The 23,319-nt window shown below is 36.9% G+C and overlaps 1 protein-coding gene across 1 annotated transcript in view; it reads left to right on the top strand.

Moving 5' to 3' along the window:
- Positions 1–22,228, top strand: part of SLC17A6 (solute carrier family 17 member 6) — an 83,074-nt gene extending 60,846 nt beyond the window's left edge. The window contains exon 13 of the mRNA XM_080405446.1: positions 1–22,228. The gene's annotated coding sequence lies outside the window, so the exon portion shown is untranslated.
- The last annotated feature ends 1,091 nt before the right edge of the window (positions 22,229–23,319 follow it).

Here is a 23,319-nt window from a genome sequence, read left to right on the forward strand (position 1 = left end):
AAATGAAATGGCTAATTATTTTTTAAGATTGTGGAGTAAATATTTTTTTTAACATGAAACTTAAATTCCCTAATGAGGTAGATGTTGAAACAGAGGATGAAACCATAATAACGTATTTTTAATATGTAGCACTTTAAAAGCCTCCACATCATTTCATTCAGTTTCCCACATGTAAGGTTGGTATGGTAATGGTTTCATTCATGCTTCATTTCCATGTGCCTTTTGTGGTTTTTTGGGGGACACAGATTATTTTATACTGTATGTACAATACCTAGTGTAGTGGGGTCCTAATCACTGTTATGGACTATAGTAGCTTTGGTAATATAGTGATCACTCGTTTCATTTCTATATGAGCCTGTTTAGTCACCCCTATGTACTTTTATGATGTCTTTCTCACAGAGAGAAAAATACTTTTAAAATGGTGGTATTTATGAACACCACTGCTGGCATACTCACTTAAAATATTTTCTTCCCTAAATGCGAAGAAGAAACCTGAATAAAACCATCAGTCTTTCAAGGTGCTTTGAAAATCCAGGCCTAGGGATTTATATGTTCATTTCCCACTGAAATAAAAGGAAATAGTCAAATACCCTGTGCAACTCTGAAAAATTTATCTTAAGATCTATGACAACATCTAAAAAGCTAAAAAGGAAATTATTTCCTCAGCAGTATTATATATTATTGATCTCTGTATTTAGCTGTAATTTCATTCTCCAGCAAAGAAGAAAATATTGGTAAGCCGACTGATTTTATTTTTTAGTATTCCTGGCAAATATAGGATTGTTTACATTAGTGGCAAAACTGCTTTTGCTCAGCTGTGTCCTATGCATTCTGTGCTAAGCTGAATGCAAGCTAAAAGCTTTTCTTGGTATGCAAAATAGTTTATTACTAACAGTTGCACACAACCAGCTTTAGTTAAAGAAATATGGCTGGATTTAAAGGGCACAAACCCTCCAAAGACCTAAAAATAATCAATTCTTTAGGGGGTTATGGAGCTTTCAAGTGTGTTTCTGCAGTACAGAAATCTGATGTGGATTATAAAAAGAAAACAGTCCCCTAATAGCTTACAATATTATTTTACATCACAAAATTGTAAAATTCAGTGTTTATACTCCATAACACAGGGCCAAAATCTGCCCTTCTATGCGCCCCCATTGATTTCAACATTATTTAAATTGTTCAAAAGAGACAGAAAGCTATTGTAAAAATTTTTAGGCTGTAACATACTTTACTGCAATGACATGTATTGTATTAGCGTATTCTGTGCAATGCAGCAGAGTTTTCACATGGGCCAAGTCTACCTCTGATGCAAAAGGTGTAGAGGCCTCCTGGCAGTGAACCAGGGCAGTTCTACTAAATGAGGGATTACTACATTTGAGCCCCTCCACCAAATTAAGGATCACTATATTTTAGTGCAACATTTGAGCATATGGAATCTGAGGATCCAGAATAACATTCACAAAGCATTAGTCAGACTTTAAAACCTAAGGTTTTAGGAGAAAAAAAAAAGAATTCTAATGAGTTAAAATATAGTTTAATCAGCTGTTTGCCTGTGCTGTGGTTTTTTGCTTTTAGCTTTCAGGATCATAACAATGACATTAAATTATGCTGTCCAGCTTTCTTCCATATGCCTGAGGACTTGAAATTGGCTTTTTTTAAAAAAATGAAAGTTTGTGATTGTCACTGAACTGTCTGAATTAGGAGGCTAGTTCCTCAGCAAAACTGCTAAGTGTGGTTACACTTTTGCCAAAATGCTGATAGTTCAATTAAAGATAGTTACCTCAGTGGTGCCTTTTACAGTTTCCCAAGGAGGACATGTCAGGACATGTTGGCTACATACATTAGGGTTCCATCTCTTCTTAGTTACCCTGAGAACAGAACTAAACCCCATGCCATTTAGTTGTTCATAGAGCTGAATCTGCAGCCTGTGATGTGGATGTCTGATATACTGTAATCTCTAGAAATGCTAAGACTGGTAAATTGTTTCTACAAAGAAAAAGTTCATTATTTGCAAAGAGTTATACACAAATGCTTCAGTACTACAGCTTTGTGTATCCAGGGAAATAGAAACAACAGAGAGAAATTAATGCTGTCCATTGAAGACACCTTCCATGGAGCCTTTCTGTGGAGTCAGAGCCAAAGGCTTTTCAGCTTGCTTCCAATGGAAGGGACCTGACTTTGAGTAGGGAATTTTTGGCAAGGAGAACCGAACTAAATAAAAATGAAACTGTTAAGAAATATTTAATTTAAATATTTTTCATAACAATGCACTTCTCTGTCCAAAGCTGGAACACTCTGATTTCTTTGAAATATCATTCAGTTGAGAAATTAAAACAGGTGTCAAGAATAAAGCACCATGTTTTGGCACTTCTGAACTCAAAGTCTGTAGCTTTTCTTACACAGGGAGTAGAAGCAAAACAGAATGCTTCAAAATGTCTTTATTTTCCCCCCAGATTTTCCATTTTAGATATCCCAAAATGTTTATGTCTTTCGCCAAAATGGAATAACTACTGAATTCTTGATTTTTCACGGGCTGGATTTTCTGTCTTCTGTGTAGCATTCAAAGTGTTGCACCTTCTCAGAAAAGAATGACTATCTTTAGTCCACATCCTCATTGGACTGGTGTGCTGAGAAGCAATTGAAAACCTGTATCATTGAGCTGCAATTTCCACTCTCCTGGGAGAATGAAAACAACAGTGACACATGAAGGTAATAACACATCCATAGTCTGACTTTAAATTTCCAGAAGAGTCTTGATAATACTTTCAAAAATGCTGTCACATAAGGTAGCCATAAGATTTGTGCTATGTTACATTAGGTGACTGTCTCATTGTTTGGCAGTCCCAAGCTCAGAGAATAAAAACCAACCAACCAACCAACCAACCAACCAATGTCTTGAACTATATTAAAATGATAAGAAAGACTCAGCTAGCTGAAGAAAATAATTGTATAGCCTCTTGTAGTTGTGTGCCTTCAGCTTGCTCACATAATGAAAGGCAAGTAGCATAAGGTGATGAAAGGAAATCTTTTTCTCGATGTACAAAGAAAATACTGATTACATATACATTGATTAAACCAGCTTGTTTGACCAGACCTATGAGTGCCTGCTGCTTACTACAAATGTAAAACATACATAAGGAGAATAAAGATGTGTAGATTTGTACACACTGCGTAGTCATACAGCTAATAAAGAGAGATTTGTGGCTCAATGTAACTGCCACATATTTCTTAAAAAGAAATACAGATTATTCTACAAACATTCTACAAATTTATAAATAATTGCAGGTTTTCCATCACATATTCTTTTTTTAGGTAAGCTGTTTACTAGATGGAATAAAGTTAGCATAAAAAAGCAAATGGCTATTAACCTTTTTTTTTTATTGAAGATTAAAAAAGTGGTGTGTTTTGTTTTTTGGGTTTGGTGTTTTTTTTTTAATTAGGCAATATTTACTTATCCTAAGTTTCCTACCTCTTTGGGGGCAGGGTAAGTACAATCTATTAGAGACCTTAACATTTATGCTTCTAACTAAATTCATAGGTGCTGGCAAGCTTTGCTCATTTGTCAGAATGCTCTTTGCTCTGCTTGGTTTCACAGTAGCTGTGAAGCTGGTCTCCAAAGCCTACGCACACCACAGATATTTATGCATACAAAGGGAAGGAAGCAAGAGAAAGCTTTCAAAGGCGGGGCTGGCTGTTCCTATCTGGACCTCTAAATATGGAGTTTGAGCCTCACTCTGCCCCACAGGGGACGTGCACACCAGTGCAATAAGGTTTCCTATACATCTTGTTAAGCCAGCATTAGATTGAAAAATGCCAGTTTTCATCTACACACCACCATCTCCTGAGCCCTCAAGCTTGTCCTCAGGTCTCATAAAATACTTGCTTCCACCTGTTTCCACCAGTATCCCCTAGAGTTTACCATGAATTTAATTGCCTGCCAGTTTTTATGTCTGCTCAAACTACAAGACCTTTAAATAATTTATGTCCTAATTACTGTTCATCATTTTTTAACTAGAAGGCTCAATTCCATTCACACAAAAGAAAATTCATGGGATTCATTCTGAGGAAATACTTTCAAGGAGCCATATAAAAATAGCAAGTGTGATCATGGTTTTGAAAAATGAACTTAAACTTACTCTAATAAAACATCATAAAAATATTAAAAATTACCTCCTGATATGGATCATAGTAATTTTAGCACAGCTTCTATTAAATAAGTTCATAGTTCATGTGAAATGTAATACCTCAGATTTCTGGGAGAGCTTATTTATTGATCATCTCATTCAGGGCTACCATTCTGTTTGCAATTTATATTCCTTTCTCCCAAGCAGCAGGATTAAACCCAACTGATGTTTCAATCAATCTCAACTAACACAACCTCAGGCTATTAAATTCATCTATGATAATTCAGAGCAGAAGTGTGCAATGCCTCTGGGCCATAGTTCAGAATTAACTCTTTTTTAGAAAGGGAGAGTGATTTTTTTTCAGGACTACAGTATTTTCAGGTACAAGCAAGTAATGCTTAAAGTTGCTCTATGATTTGTGGCAGGGCATCTTAGGGAGAGGGGAAATCATTCTAATGGAGTGTTATAAGTTTCTCGAGTTCAACAAGTTAATAGCAGACACATGTCTGGAATGATCTTGCTGTTAGCATTTTGTCTGAGAAATATACACAAAGGAAAAACAGAAGATGAAATTATAGGACAAGGGTAGACTAAAGGCTTTTGAAGTTTTACTGTTGCTACCAGGAATAGCTGTAACTCTTTTACAGGTTTATGGTATTTCTGTTAAGCATATCCTGGCCAATACTTTAAAAATCTGATTGTGTATCCATGCATGATTGCTTCTCTACTTTTGCCCAGCTGGGCCTATTTAACAGAGCAGGGGCCAAAAATTCCAATGGTCTGTGCATCCAGAAGCTCCAAAAAATGTATTCTTTGTGAATTTAAAATACATATGATTTTAGAGACGGAATTAGGAGCTACAGGAGACATTGGTTATTAAAATGTTTACTCAAGAAAATAAAACTGTTAGATGTTGACCACTGCAGAAAACAAGAACAGAAATAACATGACTGCTCAGATATATTTTTGCATAACTTTAGCTAAATGAGTAGTGCAATATACAGAGTAAATATTTCAATATATGGAAAAATATATATCAGACCCTTTGGCTGTGGGCTGGGTCTGACTCACCAATGTAATTCAGTGCAGTAATCCAATTCCTTCTTCCCAGGAAGCCCTTCAGGCACAACCTATCATACAGCCTGTCTGACCTTCAGGGTCCCGAAGTGCCACAGCCTTGACTAGGACAGGTGTTTATAGCATCATCGGATGAGAAAGTTTTTACATGTATTCATGAAAACAAAGTTGTGTTTGCTATCGTGTGTCTCAGTGTACAGTGTACATGCATTGCATGCTGGTGCCTGTCTGCATTTGGTCACCTAACAGATACCCTTGTAGTCATGTTACTGGGGGAAGGAGAACATATGGCTTGGCATTATTTTCAGAACAGACTACTGGCATTTCACTTTACAGAAAAGATTGGTTCGAACTGGAAGAGTTGGGAAAAAAGATAAAAGTCTTCAGGTGAATCCACTCTGTTGTAATCAGAAGTTATATAGTAGGTCAAAGGTTTTCCATTTAATTTTCTATACACCTTTTGGAGTAAGGGTGCTACACAAAAAAAGACCCCAAAGCCAAGTACATTCAATGACTGCATATTTAGATTACAGAAGTAATTTCTCAGTTGCCCACATTTATCTTGTTTTACTTGAATACCTCATCACATCTGAGCTTTGGCAGGCCTACACTCAGGAAGTGTGGTTCAATTTTTCATCTAATACTGAAAAAGGTGGAAAAGATTTCTGAGCCGATTTTCTTCCCCAGCTTTCTCGCACGGCCTAGCAGATATTCTGCTTTCTCCCTTCAGGACAGGCAACATATGGAACTAATATGGGGCAGATCTCACTCCAAGCCACTTTTATGCTCTTTGAAACTTGAACGTTCAGGCAGTAAAAGTATTTCTTGACACAACTGCTCTCAGCTACTATATTCTTGTTAAAGCAGTCGGTTGTTTTCAGCCCAGACAGAATAAATATAGTGACCCACATACTCTTCAGCCTGACATACTGATCTCTCCCCATATCCTCAGTCAAGGCGCATCATGTCTGTATTGGTGTCTGTCAAGAAACCAGCACACAGCCACCGACAGCAGCTTAATACAGTGCAAATCCTCAGCACTGGGTGACACCGAAGTCTTTTCAAGATAGCTTAATACTTTCCAGCTGTTCCCAGAGAAAGTATTTGTGTCAAAGTTACAATCAGAATCCCACTTTCACATCTTCTTCCCAAGCTCGGAAGTATCCTGCCTGCAGAACACTATTTTGCATGACTGCAAATACACAGTGGGATTATTGGGGCACTCCTTAAAGCTGAATAAAGAATTTCAAAACTAGTTCAGGTATACTTGTCTGATCTTTTACCATTAAAATTAAAAGGAAATATTTTTATTCACAAATTGCATCCAACATAAGACTTTTGCTTTCACTGTATCTTTGATTTAAAATCACATAGTTGTAGTCACTGCTGGAAGTACTTAGGCGAATTCATAAAGGGAAAGTAAGTACATGCAACCTGTTTAGCAATGCTAATATTGCTTTGTCAAATGTTTCATCCCAATTATTTTGTATCAATAAGGGAAGTTCAGAGGATGTTTCTGTAATAAATTATTTTTCCTGAGAGGGATTAGAAACCTCTGATGGTGCCCCATGTGTTGTAATAACCCTGGGCTGCAACAATTTCATCATGCTGTGGTATCCTTTGTTGATTTATTGCTTAGCTAATGGTCTTTGGAAGGGAGACTTGCTAATAATTTTAATTCACTCTAGAGTTCAACACGGATAGCATTATGTGTCACATCACACTGTGAACTTCTAACAGCCCAAAAGACTGATCGAGCAGCAGGCCTCATTCACAAGGAAGTAATTGATATCTAATGGTAAGGATCCTGTTCAGACAGAGGGGCATCCATTAGGATACCTGACTTGTGTCTCTTAATGAGACAGAGACTTTAAAAATAATTTAGTAGTTTTTTATAGGACATAAGATCACACACCATTTCCCACACAGCAACAGCAACAAAAATATAACTAACTAGTTAAAAAGGCAGAACTCAGTCAATTATAAAGATGTGGTATATGATGGAAAAAGTCAGTTACTTACTTCATGGTGCATACCAAATCCTTATTTTCAACAGAATTGTTCATGGAATATGGGCTGCAGAATCCTGATTTCTGTGAATACAAACAAACCCACAAAAATCAACCAAAATAGGTATGAGCTTAATGTTTACAATAAAAATACTGTTCTGCCTTGAAAAAATCATTTACTCAACTGTCCCAATTTGAAGAGAAACCATACCTTTAAAACCCTGTTAAAATTTCACCTGGAATGTCACAGACATCGCACTGCCCCCTTAACACTTCACATTCTTCAGCTGAAGGCTAAAGAAAAAGAACACATTTTCTTACTGAGTTTTCATGTTTTCATAAGCAGATGCAGTGTGATTGAAAAGCATGAACAGCAAAATTCGGTTGTCTTTTGTGTACACAATATTCAGTATGGTAAGTGCTAGTATGGCACAGATCCTAGTAGCTTACTCTGGGTATATCTAATTTGTGCCCTAAATGTGAAAGTATCTGGCAAACATGAATTTGTGTTTTTATGTTTAAAACCAGTCTTTCACTACACAGGGAGAAATTCTTAGAAGTGATCATGACCTCAGTAATCCAACTCTTATAAGAAACAACTAAACAATCATGGTGTTGTCACATAGAAAAGGGGGAAAACATATATACTTGTCACGTCATAGATTTAAGTTACAGGTTATCTACAAATTAATTTTGGTGATATACCTGAATCTGTCTGTAGTTAGGGCAGAAAATCCATTTACTTCAATGGGCACCCAAAACCAATGAGACTTGATTGAAAAAAATTGAGCTTCAATAAATACACTAGATTATAATGTAAACTTCAAAATTAAATCCTGCATTTTTTCTAGCTACTGAGATTTTAAAGAAACTACTGAAACCCTAAACGAAGTGCAGTGACAGTTGTCAGGGACACAGACACTACCTGTAACAAATGTGAACACTCTTATTTAAATTGCTGACTGTTATTAGATACTGAGTGATGAGGTTTTAAAGATCTATTTTATCAACTACTTTTCTCCACTGAAGGAAAAGCAGCATCATACCATTAAGACGCTCTAATCTCCTTTGCAGCATAAATCACATTGGAACTATATTTAGGTCGATAAGATAGACATCTTTATTCCCATTCATTTCGAGTAAAGGGTACAGAGACAAAAGCGACTACTGGGATTTCTGAGCATGATCAAAATTATGTTAGTATGGCAGATCTGTTCTCATTCTAGTCACATAATTATTTCTGCCTATGGCATACATAAAAAAAAAAAAAAAAACCTTGTGAGTTTTTGGCTAAGAATGATAGGATGAGTGCTGAAAGAAAGATACAAGGCTGAAGATACAAGGCTGTGTACTTCCTAAATATAAAGAAAATACAACAGAATTAAAGAGCACACCTGAAACATAAAGATCAGATTCTGATCCTTTTCTGCTAGAGATCAGATTGGTATCTTTTTTTACAAAAGAACAGTGAGTAAAGAATTATTTAGTCTGCAGGTCTTGCCCTACTGTAAAAGTAGGCACAGATCCAAGGACTAGCCACATAACCAAACTTCAAAATACCTATCTAATAACAGTTGCTAATTGTTTCTCCTTGTCACTTGAACAGATCTAATGAATTTTAAGGCTTGTTTTGTTCGTTGATACAGAAAGAATATTTTCCCTTGACACAGATAAAGTCAAGTGCAGCAAAGGACAAAAAGTAGAACATTTTATTACTCAAAATGTATTTCATAATTGTCTGAGGCATTCTGATTTAATCAAAAGCACCCAATGTTATTGGTAGCCTCATGCAGTGTTGATTTAATCGAACTGATACAGAGCAGTTCAAATCAGGGCCTAGTTCAAGTAGCTTCCTCAACTACAATTTATTTTCCTCAAAGCTGGACATATTAGTTTCACACACTCTGACACTTCTGATAATGAAAACATCAATAGCTTAGTACAGTTGTAATGAACATATGAATAAAAGCCACAGAATCAACCTTTTTGTCTTTTAGAGGTACTTGAGGGGACTGGGACACTTCTGAGTGGGACACAGGAATCTGGTGCCAACGCAAAGTTGTGCTGTTGGGATGTAATAAACCCATGCAACCCAGACTGGGCACTGCTGACCAGAAAGGACCTTTGCACAGTGAGAGATGAGGGCCCTGGTGGCGGACAAGCAGAATGTGAGTTGTCCATGTGCTCATCCAGCAAAACAGGCCAGTGGCACCAGGCTCTTAGCAAGGGTGTAGCCAGAAAGCTGAAAGGAGGGATTTCCTCCCACTTTTCAGCATTTATGAGATGGCACCTGGAGTAGTGTTCACTTTTGAAATTCTCAGTATGAGAAAGACATTGACATACTTGAGCAAGCCCAGCGGAGAGCCATCTATATAGGCAGTGGACTGAAACATGTTATGTATCATGAGAATGTGGAAGTATTCAGAGAAATGAGTTTGGGACAAGGCTAAGGGTGGATCTTACTGCTGTCTTCAACTGCCTGTTGGGAGGACAGAGTAAAAGCCTTAGGGAGCGTACACTGGTGGAACTAGAGGCAATGGGAAAAGTTGTAAGAATGGAAATTGCCATCACATGTCAGGAAATTTGTTTTCACCACAGAAGTAGTTAAATACTGGGAGAGGTTGCTCAAAGAGGCTATGAAATCTCTGCCCTTGGAGATATTCATAACTTAACTGGACAATCTTCTCAGCAACCAGAGACAGGTCTAAACTGACCCTACTTTGAGGGCAGTGGGGTTGCATCCAATGACCTCTAAAACTCCTTTCCAGTTTGTATTATTCTCTGTTTCTATGATTGCATTGGATTATATCCCTAGTTCAATGTCTGTCAATTCTACTGCAGATATATGATATGACCATTAGCTTTATTTCAAACATTGTTTTCACATAAACTGTAAAGACCACTGCTTTTTCTGTCACTCTTGTGCATGCACATTGTGCATGTTTTTGAAGTATAGATTTCTCTCACTTTAAATTTGGGGGTTACCAACTAGAACAGGTAATGAAATAATGATTTAAGCTTTTCTACACTTCTCAAAATTTGTTGGAGTCAACAAGAACTATCAAGATAAAAGGATAATAACAAATTACTGACCTGTTATCTGTTCCATTTGGCTAGGTATCTATGACATATCTAACTTATTTCCATTTTTGTTGTAATATTTGTTTCGAAATAACCTTGAACAATGTGTTACAAAAATCATGCATTTGCTTCTTAAATTCCTATTACTGTATTACATATTCAAATGTTAACCTTAAACCCTAGATCAAGTGATTTATTCACTGTATCTGCCAACTCACGAAGATTTATTACATATATGTAATGAATAAGCAAGAGATACTTAATAAATGGAGTTGAGATCAATTAAATATCATTAACAGTTACTGTAGAAAAAGTAGTGTAATCCAGTAAATAGCAGATGGCACAGGTTCTGTTATGGTCTCTGCCATATTTTTCTATGTAACCTTTTTATGCTGACTACTCCCATGTCAGTGTGGATTCCTATGAAATTTTAGCCCTCTCTCCAAAATGTTTTGCTATCCATTATTATATGTTACCCAAATAATATTAGGTGTACACTATCAGAATTTATACAAAATTGGAAGATTTAGTCAATCTATAACATCTTATCAGATCCAAAAAGCACAACAGGATGCCTCCCTTCTCAGCTCATTCTTTCTCTTGTTCAGAAAAATACCCTACTAGGAAACAGGGATTCATTTCAGTGTGCCTCAAAAGTGAAAAAAATAGATTCAGTGAGGAAGGAATAAGCTAAGACAACAGGTAAAAGGAACAACTGATTGAGGACATTTCCTCTATAAAGATACAACAGAAGCAATGGGTAATTTACAATTAATAATATCAACTGAATTAAGCCTTCTCATCTTCATGCAATATTTTCAGGAAGATCATGATATTCTAAAAATCTTTACTTACCTGATCTAAAATTCACTAAAGTTAATAGAAAGATTTCTATTAACAGGTACACCATGATTGTTTTGGGAGGTAGTTTTGGTTCAATGGGTTGGACTCAAGGAAGTCTCTGCAAATAATAGAAGTTATTAAGATGCAAAGGTTATCTTCTGAGGGTCATTTATTACCTCTGTGTGTCCCTGCATAGAAAATCAAAATAAATACTACTAATTTCCACTAATATATATTCTTCTTTTCTTGCAGATAAGTGGTTTATGCTGTCTTTTATTGTGGCACAAATACTCCTTTGCAGAATTGTACATTTTAATTTCTACAAAAGTGTGTTAAGAGCCTGAAAGATTTTATATCAATAAAGCTCAGTTCTGTAAAGTTGCTACAAAAGGGATGGATTTGAGCTCAGTTAAATGCATTTACTTAAAGACCAGAGAGGACATTTACATGAAGAGTTCTTATACTGCTATCATTATATCCATTCTCATTTGGATCTTTATTATATGATCAAAGAGTGCACAGTAAAGTTGCGTGTTAGCTACTTTCACGATCATATGGTCATCTTGAGCATTTCTTTAGTCTGAAACACAGCATTCAGAAAGGTGCTGTGGATGAGAACACTCAGTAATACCAGAAGTAAAAGTAATCTTCAGGAATCAGTGACACGAACATGAAGGTTAGCTATCTGTTCTTCAAGCTGGGCAAACCATGTCCTCACTCAGGCCATAGGCAGTGGGACCCTCAGATCCAGGTCACCACAGGTCCTTCCTTGCAACAGTCAGTTTGCTCCCACTTTGCCTTGCTGCTGACAGGCTCCTTATGGAACAGTACTGAAGCGTGTCAAGCCACAGGATCAAACACTGACATAAAAATATTTGTAGTGTTTAATTGCTAGGACTCTCCCTGACACAGCTTTGTTCAGTGCCAGCTAGCATTCTCAGAATGCTTGGGCATGATAGGAGGCACAGCATCGGGCAGGGCTAACTCTCCATAGGCAGTGTGAGTCAAGGCCACCTCTAAAGGGAGGAACATAATCTAAGCCTATCGATACGAGTCTTGCTGTGCCAGAGAAAGGGTCTTTGTTTATTTTGCTTGCCTTGACAAAGCCAAAAAGAGAAGGGCTTCCTTTTCTATGAACTCTCCAAAGGCAATGCCTTTATTTTCCTGAGATCTTCTCATCTGCTAAATAATGCTTGAACACATTAATTTCAGTATAAATGAAAACAATAATCTTGTGTGCCTTTACTAAGGAAGCAATATGCTAATTTTACAAGTGAGTTATAAATGAACATCTCTCTAAAATTTCCAAATGAAATCTTCATCAGAATTCAACCTCATAGCAAAATTAGAACAGTAATATTGACCAGCCACAAGTGAACACTAATTGCTTGTCACATTTGATGGATGTTTTTCGTTATATACATAATTATATGTATATTGTATGCTGTTATACTACTGTTCTGTAATGAAAAGTCTGATTTTCTGGGGTAATACATTTATAGCTTAACAGTATGAAAAAGCAATGTATTGATTATTTTAAAATTGCAGCAGAATTCTCCCCTGTGACTAATTGTGTATTCTGATGTTCTTCCAGCCTTACATCCCTCTGCAAAGCTCCCATGAATCTTTAATTCCCTTCTAAGTCAGCAATGCCAGAATCACTTCTCATCATCATATCCACTCAGCTGAATTCCAATGATCTCCACAAAATAGAGTATCAAAATATATTTCTGAGATTGATTGCTTCACAAGTTATGAGCCACAATAAAAGAACATTAAGTTTCATTACTCCACACACTCTTATTAAAGGGCTTTCGAATTATATTTCCTCTGATTGTTTCAAATACTTGGGAGTATAGCAAGGTGGAAAAATAAAAGCCCTTTCAATATCAAAACAGATCCTTTGGAAAAATTCTTTCCGTGAAACTGATAACTTATTAGAAGCTCTTTCACTGTAGAAATATTTCACTAAAAGAGAAAGGTTTCTATACGTAACATGAGTTTTGTTTTTATCTTTGATCAGTATTTATCTTTTGCAAATCATAACCTTTCCTTTATTATTTAGTTATGTAGCTTTTTCTCCCCCATTTTTTGTTGAATTTTCAGCACTGTATTATATTTTATGTTAATGTGTTGTGTCTGTAAACTTTATTTTATGTTTTCAGATAAGCATCGTTGTTTTCTTCACTGTTGTATTGCATGTTTCTTCTTCATAATGGAGAGAAGTGCAAGAGCAATGAAATTTTAGTTTCTGTTTGCTAGATCTTTCAAACCAATGATTTTTGAAATGAAAATTCTAATTTTCATAAAGCTATATTGGTTTCTTAAGTCTCTTATATAGGAAACAGAAGTATTTAAATTAAAAAAAAAACACATTTTTTGTAAGCATTTAAATATTTTATAACATACTTATTATAATGTCTATATTTTATAATATATATATTATTGAGCTAGAAAAGAACCATATTAAATTATGGAAAACAATGTAGGTATTGTATATTTTATATTTTATTTTATAAAAAAAAATATAGAGAGAACTAGCCCCGATGATTTTTGCTTTCTTGCCTAAACCTCTAAATTCTCACCTTGATTGCTGCAACTTGATCTTTGATTACAAGACAATATGTGGTAGTTACTTTCACAAGTAAAAATTTATGATCATCTCTTGGTAGTATTTTCAGAAATGGCAAAGATGAGAAGATGCAACACAACCCTTTACTGAGTGATGTTGGTGGAACCCTTATTCTGAGAGGCAGCAGGAAAAACAAATTGAAAGAAGACTATCAAAGGGAAAACAAGCCATCAACAGACCCACAACTTCATTCAGGCAGGTCTGCAGGAGGTGAGAGACAGTACACAACTTCACTGAACACAGGAGAATTACCCATAAGCTCATGATTCACCTTTACTGCCGGCTACACATCTGGTGGCAAGGCATGTTAGTGTATTTCTTCCACACTGGCTCATCATAGCTGACCAGCATGGTGTATGGGAGCAGTTGACCCCAATTCCTCCTCTCTGTGCTGCAAACTAGACCCTGTATACATCAAAATGTGTACATAATGTAAGCAATAGGGCAAAACTCGTAGGAAGAAAGCGCAGTATACTGACCATTTGTATTGCAAGATAAGTTGCTCTTATAAATAGATAAAAATCCCTTTCTCCTTTTTTTTCCTCCCCTCTAGCTCCTTTTTTCTTGGTTGCCTACAGATATGACCACTTAAAGACATTCTCCGTATACAAGAACATACAAAATAACACACTACTATCTACTGAATTATGCCATACATGAGATTAAAACCAGAGACAAATCCCAACATTTCTTCAGCTTCCACATTTCCCAAGACATTTTTATTAGAGCTACAGCTAATAAACGAGTTTTTCTATATGGGGCAGTGGACCCTGAAAGCATGGTCCGACCAGATGGGTACAAGCATACAGACAAATAAATAATTCAAGATAAATGAGGCTTCACAGCCCCTGCAGGAAATGAGTGACAGATCTCATGCTCAGAGCATTAACATGACATGAATTCAAAAGGCTTGAAATTTATGTGGCCCGTTAACACTGCACACATGTGCACAAACACATGCAATTTCTTAATCAGTCCTGGCTCTGTTTGCATGTACCAGCCCCAGGTCAGAAAGGGTGAATGCTTCCAATCAATATCCAGTTGTTAGAGTAACAGCCATGTCCGTTCTGGATGGCTGAGTGGGTGAAAACATGTTTGTTCTACTTAACGTGACACAGTCCCGTCAAATTAACAATCAGGAGAGCAGTAGCAGGCTTGCTTAATGGGCTGAAGTCAGTTCCACAGAGAATTTATTATCAACACTCAACCGATAGATCTGAAACCTTATTACTAAAGGTTTATTTGCAGATAATAACTAAAGGCACACTTTATGTACATAGGCGTTGTCTGATTTTAAAGATACAGCATGTTACAGTACTTAGTAAACAGATTGCCTTTAAATTGACATAACCTCCAGATAACATCTGTATGTTATGTGAGTAGTAGAGTTATTTAGTCAAGCCCTTGTTCAGTTAAACTACAGCAGGTACTAACCTTGTAAATGCAAAGAATTGCTTTTTCCTGCTGTGTGTGAATGGTAACTGTACAGGATATGCAAGAAAGCTGACCCCCCAACATGCCAGCCTAACCACGGTCTGAACCACAAATTTTAGCTCCCCTGTGTATTGCCAGAATGGAGTAACTAAAGGTGGTTACAAATCAGCTTCCGTCTGGACCAGCTCTTTACCAGAGATGTGCGGAACTCCTTGCCATGCAGCAGTGAAGTTCTGAGAGGATTACCAGATTCTCTTCCCTTTTCCATTCCTGTGAGAATGATGCCGAGTGGTAATAGACAGCAGAGTTAATCACAATCATTCAGGAAAACTCCTTTTAACCGGGTGGATATGGTTTTATCTTACTTGATAGTGCTTGATACTCAGCTATGAGAGAATAAACTTAACATAGCTTCTTAGTTAAGCTACTACTACATAGGAAAGGATTTTTCTTTGCCTACATCCAAAGGGGTGGATAGAAAACTTTGGATAGGAATTTCATACTTAGTATTACAGAGTCTGTATTTTATGAAAAATATTTTTACCAGTAGTTGGCATAGGATTAATAGTTTTATGTTTCCCAGAATAAGTATTCTTTTCCACATGGTGAAGAGTGTGCTGTTGAAGTGGTGATGTAGCAGATGAAAGTCCAGCTAGGTTGGTAGGAGAACCTTGCAGTGCTAAAGGAGCCCATGCCCACGATCTTAGTGCACGAACTGTGGTGCAGGCTAAATTCTGCTACCATAAGGCTGTGCGACTGTGGCCCAGGTACTTCTGCTATGCCAAAGAGAGCAGAAGGACAGAGCTGCAGAGCCAGATTTACCTTTCCTATAGGAACTGAAAGGTGAAGATGGCAACTGATGTTTGTGCATCTATAGTTTTCTTCCCAAGTGGGGACCACATCCAGCCTGGCTTTCCAGAGCTCTTAGAATTTTGGTCTCCTCAGCCAAAGGTTTACTTTGCCTTGACATAGAGCTAGCCCTGACCACTCCTTTGTGCAAAGAGCAATTTTACATAGCCTTGCCCATTCCTGGTTGATTTCCACTGGGAAATCAAAATTCAGCAGATTGCAAGATTAATTCCCTGCCACATTTCAAAAAACATACTGTTAACTACAGGAAGGCTTAAAAATTCATCTGGGAAATCTTAATATTAGTGTACCTCTGCCTAACATTGCTCTCCACAGTTCTTATTTTTGCTTCTAAAAATTGTAGATTACATTAGTATTACAACACTAAAAAATCAACCAAAATGAAAGTTTAATGGAAGAATAAGTTTATGAGAAGATTTAATAAAGGAAAATGCTAGGTTCATTTATTAAATTTTCCTGTAATTAGGTTTGAAGGAAGTGTTTCATCAAAATTATTCGCTAGAAAACCATCCAAATTGTTCCACAGAAAATTCTAATTTTAGTTATTTTTATTATTATTATTCTACCAAAAGGATTTGCTTTCTACAGAGAGCTCAGAATTTTAACTGAAAAAAAATAGTGGTCTCTGTACTTAACTAGGAAGAGCAGAGGTATGACCAAAGGGCCTGTAAGAGGTCTATGGTTGTTCTAATTTACTTATATATCGGAACAAAACTGCTAAAATATTGCAGTTCTGCAATGTATGCTAAACCAGGTATGGTTTTGAAATCTCAAAAAATTTACTGAAGGAAAACTAAGGTGTGGGAAGGTTTAACCCACCAGTGTGTCACTAATATAGTTTGTGTTTCCATCACGTAATTTGTTTAAAATACAATTCTCTATAATACAACAGATAAATCAATTTAATCAACTAATCAGTCAAATTAATTAACCAAAGCTTTGGCAGCATCTCGTATTCATGCCTAATAATAGTTCATGAAGAAAAGCAAATAAAGCTTTATTTAAGAAATAAAGGTAGTGATTCTAATATTTGGCAGAACTCTGTAAGGAAAACTCCTTAAATTTTTCCTGTTAAAAGTTCTTATACCTCCTAAATCCCAATTTAATGATCTCTCTGCTTGCCAGACCTTGGAAGATGTATTTGAGTCTGGTTTATTCCATTTATCAGCAACAGCCCCCCCTGCCCCCCACTATCTGTCTGCTGGGGAGCTATCAATACTGATCATTGCATTCAAAGAAGTGTCAGACAGTACAAAAAGAAAAAAAAACCCCACCCTTAATCTCTCTGATTTGGGACTTACTGTGTGAACATATGGAGGTGGGCACAGTTCATGTCTGCATTTTAGAGTTAGCTTTCATCACTGAAGTGTAATCCACATCCAACAATTTGCAGCTTTATATGTCTCATGCTAAATTTCCAATTCATCAGGAACTCTTTTAAGGGAATTTAAGATTTAGGAAGGTGAACATGGAAAAATGTAACAGACTTGGGGCAAAGCCCTGGCCTCATGAACTCAGTCACATTTTGTTACTTAGTCAGAAACAGAATCTCATCCGTCTGGTCTGTCATTTTCTTTTGTTGTGGCCTCAGCTGCACCCCCTGACAGGCATCATAGCAACAACAGCCTGTGATCAGAAACTGTTGAATTAAACGGAGAGCTTCAAATTGTTTAGCCAACAGGTGAAAAAATAACACTTTGGAATTTCATCACGAAAATGAATGATGAAATGCAAAGCATTATGAAATGGGCTGTCTATTTTGGAGACAAGGGAACAAAAAAGCTTGCTATTTTGTGACATTTGTCAGTCAAAAAGAAGGATGTTTTTAAAGATATGACAGATACTTGGATACCTCTGCCTGGTAATAAAATCCTCTAAATCTATCAGCACCAACAACTCAGCTGGAAACAAGATGGAATTATATCACCTTCTCCTTAACAAGAAAGCATAGAGGAAAGTATAAAAAAAGTGTTTGTAGGGTAAGGCAGTAACTCGCATAAAATGAATGTGCATTAGTAGCAATTTTGCATAATTGCCTTTTGATCTCAGTATTTTCTTATGAGATGTCTGAACGGATATATTCATTCTAAGATTGGCTGCATTTTAGTGTTACCAGCAGGTCAAAGAAGGTTATTCTTCCCCTCTGCTCAGCACTGAAGAAACACAACTGGAGTGCTGGGTCCGGTTCTGGGCTCCCCAGCACAAGACAGACATGGACATAACTGGTGCAAATCCAGCAAAGGGCCACAGCAAACACGACTGAGGGATTGAAGCATCTGTCACACAAGGGAAGCTGAGAGAGCTGGGGTTGTCTAGGCTGGTGAAGGTTCTTGGGTGAATGCATCAGTATGTGTCAGCTGGCTGGTAGGGAGAGGAGAAAGAAGATGGAGCCAGATGCTTCTTGGTAGTGCCAGTGACAAGAGAAGAGGCACTGGAAAGAAATAAGCTATTTAAAGTTAAGAAAACACCTGTTTATTGTGGGGGTGGTCAAACACTGGAACAGGTTGTTCAAGAAGGTTGTGGAGCTTCCATCACTGGAGATACTAAGAATCCAATTGAACAAGTTCTTGCTGTAGAGAGGGTTGGGTTAGATGGTTTCCAGTGGTCCCTTCCACACTCAGTCATTCTGTGACTTTAGGATTTTGTAGGGTAAGCATTTACAACCACCTTTGTGTATAACTGCTGTTGCAGGAAGGAGGCATGGGCTAGACGCAGACTGTATCTTGCTTAGTCCAGGTCCTGAATTTGGATAATCCTGGGTTCAGAATCTCCCATCACATAGAAGAAGTTGTCTGCTCCTTAACTAGATGGAGACAGGGAAACTTCTGCTATGCAAAAGATGTTAAAGCAGCACAAAAGAAAGCTGGATTAAGGAAAATAGGTAGGATTTATTTGTAGGGGAGTATCACTAATGCATTTCTGGAAGTAACCACCAGTCTAGAAGACCTAGGTAGTACATTAAACTAACTTAATTTCATTTTGATACAGAAAAGAACTGCCACTGATTCTTATTTACAATGTATCAGGTTATAATTGTTTAGTTATTTGTTCTTGCATATATCTTTCTAAAGGCTGGCTTCCCCTTTTACCTGTTTCATATCAAAATAAGGTTATAAACGTCACAGCTGTTACTAAGTGCAGAGAGCATAAGTGTGTATGAGTTTCAGCAGTCACATAGGACAATTTTCTGGCCTATAATATGTGGATTCATTGAATGTCGGCAGGAGATTGAAAGGAGAAATGAAGGCTGTACATATGTACAAGAGGGTACTCAGAACAGACATCTGCCATCCTTATATAGATGTACAGCATGGGAGAAAACCGAGACAATGCAATGTATCTTAGGACGTCCATGCTTAAGAGAGAGAGCCTTTAAGAACTCCATCTAAAGCTCTGAATATAAACTGTTTTCTCAAAAAAACCCAGTTTTTGCCTTCTCTAACATCACAACCTATCCCTTGGAGAGGTGAAAAGCAAGGGCTGTAGCCAAGCAACAGCAAATAATCTTTAAGACTCATTCTGTCTTCAAAGCAAAACAGAGCCTCAACCACCTCACCCCATCCTTTCTGCATCAATGCAGGCAACATACACCACAGACTGTACAAAGGAAGCAAAAGCCTTTTTGTTTCTTTGTTTTCCCAAAATAAATAAACAAGATTTATGAACAGATGAAGCTCTTTTAATGTATTTGGAAATCCTCCTTTCATCAGAATGTAGCAAGGCTGACAAATGAACTGCTAGAAAACAGAGTCTGCTCAGACTGAAAGCACTTCAGACAAACATAGACAAAACTTTTGTGCAGATTCATGTATGATTTCCTTGTACAGTAAACCTAGACCTATACAATGAATTGAGTTGCTTGTTTACTAGAACGAAAAGTTTTAATAAAAATAAAAAAGATTATTATCTCAAAAGAGAAAAAATTCCTCACACAGTGAAACTTTGAGTTTTAGATTTAAAGTCAGATAACTGATTGGAACAACAAGACAAGATGGTAAGTCTGGAAAAGACATGTTCTTTCCCCCCTTATCTTTTCTCTTCCTCTTTGGCTAAAAGTGCTAAAGAAAAACTACACACAAAGACACAAAGCATTTCCAAATGTCCGATTGTAATTAAGAGGTTACGTTTGCTTTAGTGCAGTCCTACTCTCGTCTACCCATGCAGGAATGCTTTGTTTTCCTAGCAAGCTCTCATGCTGGCACTGTTTAAAAAAAAACTCTCACAGAAATAGTTTCAGGGAGGTTATGAAGCATTATCTGTTATGTCTTGGCTTACCAAACAAACCACAAGTTATTTCCCATTTAAGTGTCTGCCCTAAGCCATTAGTCCCGCTGGCAAGACATGTTCCTCCCCTTTCCCCTTCACTCCTTTCTGATGAGAGGACATTAACAACACGACGAGTGTTAAACCTTCAGAAAAAGATGGTCAGCAAGAAAACATGGTTTTAGCAATTGCTGCTACCTTGCAGCAGGTCCTTGAGGACAGAAGGCATGTTGCCTACCTTCTCTTGCCTCAGCTTCCTTACTTGGAACTTGGAGGACAACAGAGATCTGAATTGCAAATAATATTGAGAACTGCTGATGAAAAAATTAGCTATATATATATATATATATATAAAATTGTGTCTTTAAAAATAGCTGTCAACAAGCCAGATGAGACATGCTTTACATTTAATGTCTGAGTCTTCCTGCCATATATGAAGAAAAGTGCTGTACACCGACAAACTATTATGGACACTTGCTGGTAGAAGTACGTAAGCACATGTTGCCATACCAAGGTTCTATGTAGAAAAACAAATTACTGAAACACTCAAATAACATTTTTTATATTTTTCCCGTATGCAAAAAGCTGACAATTACTTCCAAAATAATCTTTACTTCAAGTGGAGGAAAGGTGGGAGGAAAAGAAGGGAGGAAACATTCACTTAATATTAAATTGCATGATAACTAGCTTTGTATATAAGTTGACTCCAAATGGCTGAAAAATATCAATTGCTTCCAAACAAACACATTCCTATAATTAAATAAATGCAGCTGGGGGAAAAAAAAAAAAAAAAAAAAGTGTAACCATTAGGTAGCTCACACACTATAAACATTTTTTTACATGTCAGTTGCTGAAACATTTAAGTTGCTCGACTACATTTTGACATTCACTGCTATATAATACAGTAAGAAAGGATGTAATTCTGTTAATTGACGATCAATACAGCCTGCATTATATTTGACTCAACAGTCTGCTATAATAACTTTATCAATTACTGAGTGGCATTTTCCTTCTCCCATAATTTACTTGTAAGTAACACCGTATGTCACCACATATTCAGTGGGCAATTATAACATGAACATCAAAAAAACTCCAACTACCTAAGATGAATGTGCTATTCTCGGAGTTTCAGTATAGCCAAATAAGTGTTGTTAGGAGAAATCTAACATGAAAGGCATTTTTTCTTATTTAAATTTTCTCCCAAAGGACTGACACAACTTTTCACTGGAAGCGAGTAGAGACAATGTGATGAATGACAGGTCAACAACTTAATTTAAGTAGATGTAAATTTGTTATTGTCAGATATGCAGCTTTACTGAAGTCACATCCAACCCACACATTATCTCAGATAAGCACTTGTAAGATGTCTCAGGTAAAATATCTCTTAACCTTCAGAGATAAGAGAAAATTACAACTAAGGTATACTGCTCTAGATTTTTGCCATACAGATTCCACAGGACATAACCTGCTTGTATTGTGTTTCAACCAATTAAAATTGATTTTATGAAAGCTGTGTGGGAAGCTGTTGGTATATGGCAGTTTTCTTTGATTAGATATATTCTACCCTGGTGTAACCTCTTTTTCTTTTGCAGTCGCCTTTTTGTAACATTTTGCAACCAGGAAATAATTCATGGTGAGTAATTTACTTGACAAATTTAGGCAATACACACAGAACCTACGCAAGGGCACAAAAGCCTGTCTTTGGGGAGCAAAGAGGAGAACTGGAGCATAAATATATCTTCTTTACAGCAAATTTGTTCACAGACCTGTAAGTGTGCTCATTATTTGAAAGTACAGACTGTTAGATGCACTTTCCTATGACAATCTAAAAGTACAACATTGAAAAAAAATTCTGAAGCCATTAGGGGTAATTATATCTATTAATAAAAAGAAATTATTCCTGTCCCTCAGGTAGATGTGTATAACTTTAGAATCCAGACAGGACTTTCAAAGCCTGTGTAGCTTTACCCAGACAACATAGTGATGTCAAAGTGGTGCTTAAGAATTTTGTCTACAGGCTTAAGCTAGCTTTGAAATAGCTGCTCTAAACACACGTGGCAATATGGTTGAGGAAGTGCTGAACACAAAATACATTGCAGCTTTCTGTAGATACATGATTAGCCCATTTGGTTGTGTGTGTGGTAGGATCTTGCTACAAGTATGTAATCCAGAACACGTGAAATCGTTGACTGTCACATGAGCGTGCTCTTAGTCAGAGGAATGCAGCAGCTTTGTGAGAATAAAGAGGGTAGAGAATGTGAGTAACTTTTCACACTCCCTATTGAGGTATTATTTTTGGATGATAAAATACAATTTAGACGAGAAGGCGGCAATTTTATCTGATTGCTGTGGTTCCCCTTGCCTTTCCTGCACTACACAGTATCTGTGGGAGCTGGCATTGGCTCATTCTCTAGGCTGCAATGAGAAGTGGGAATATTTAAAGTTCTTTTGCATGACTAATGTAATGAAAAAAGGCATTAGTGTAATTAATGTCCATTAATATCATTATCCTTACAAAAGGCTCCATAAAATAACTAGAAAACAATATCATAGGAGATCTTTGGCCCAAAATGTTATCTTTAGCTATGTATATGCAAAAACTCTAAAATCTCCATCTGGTAAATGCAGACCAGATTTTGGATTCAGAAGATATTCCCTGCTTTAACTTAAGCATCAGTGGATGTGCAAGCGTTACATTTTCGTTTGCAAGTCTACTAACCAAACCCACATTCATCTACATTATCTTTTCTATAAGCAAGCATGATATGCAGTGATTGCTTATAGGCTATTAAAGAGTGGCCTTATGTTATTGCTATTCTCTGAGTAAGGGCAGGTCAGTTTGAAAATCGGTTATTTGGTACTTATGCACTAGAAGAGAAATGTCTTTACCTAAAGACAGAGAAAAGAGGGCCTTAGCAGTACTTCTGTATTTCTGGGTTCAAGCATGGGGAGAAAAGCACCTGTGTAGAGGGGCTGATAAGGAGAC

This window comes from Falco punctatus, assembly GCF_963210335.1.
Source record: "Falco punctatus genome assembly, chromosome: 10".
In the NCBI taxonomy this organism is placed as follows: Eukaryota; Metazoa; Chordata; class Aves; order Falconiformes; family Falconidae; genus Falco; species Falco punctatus.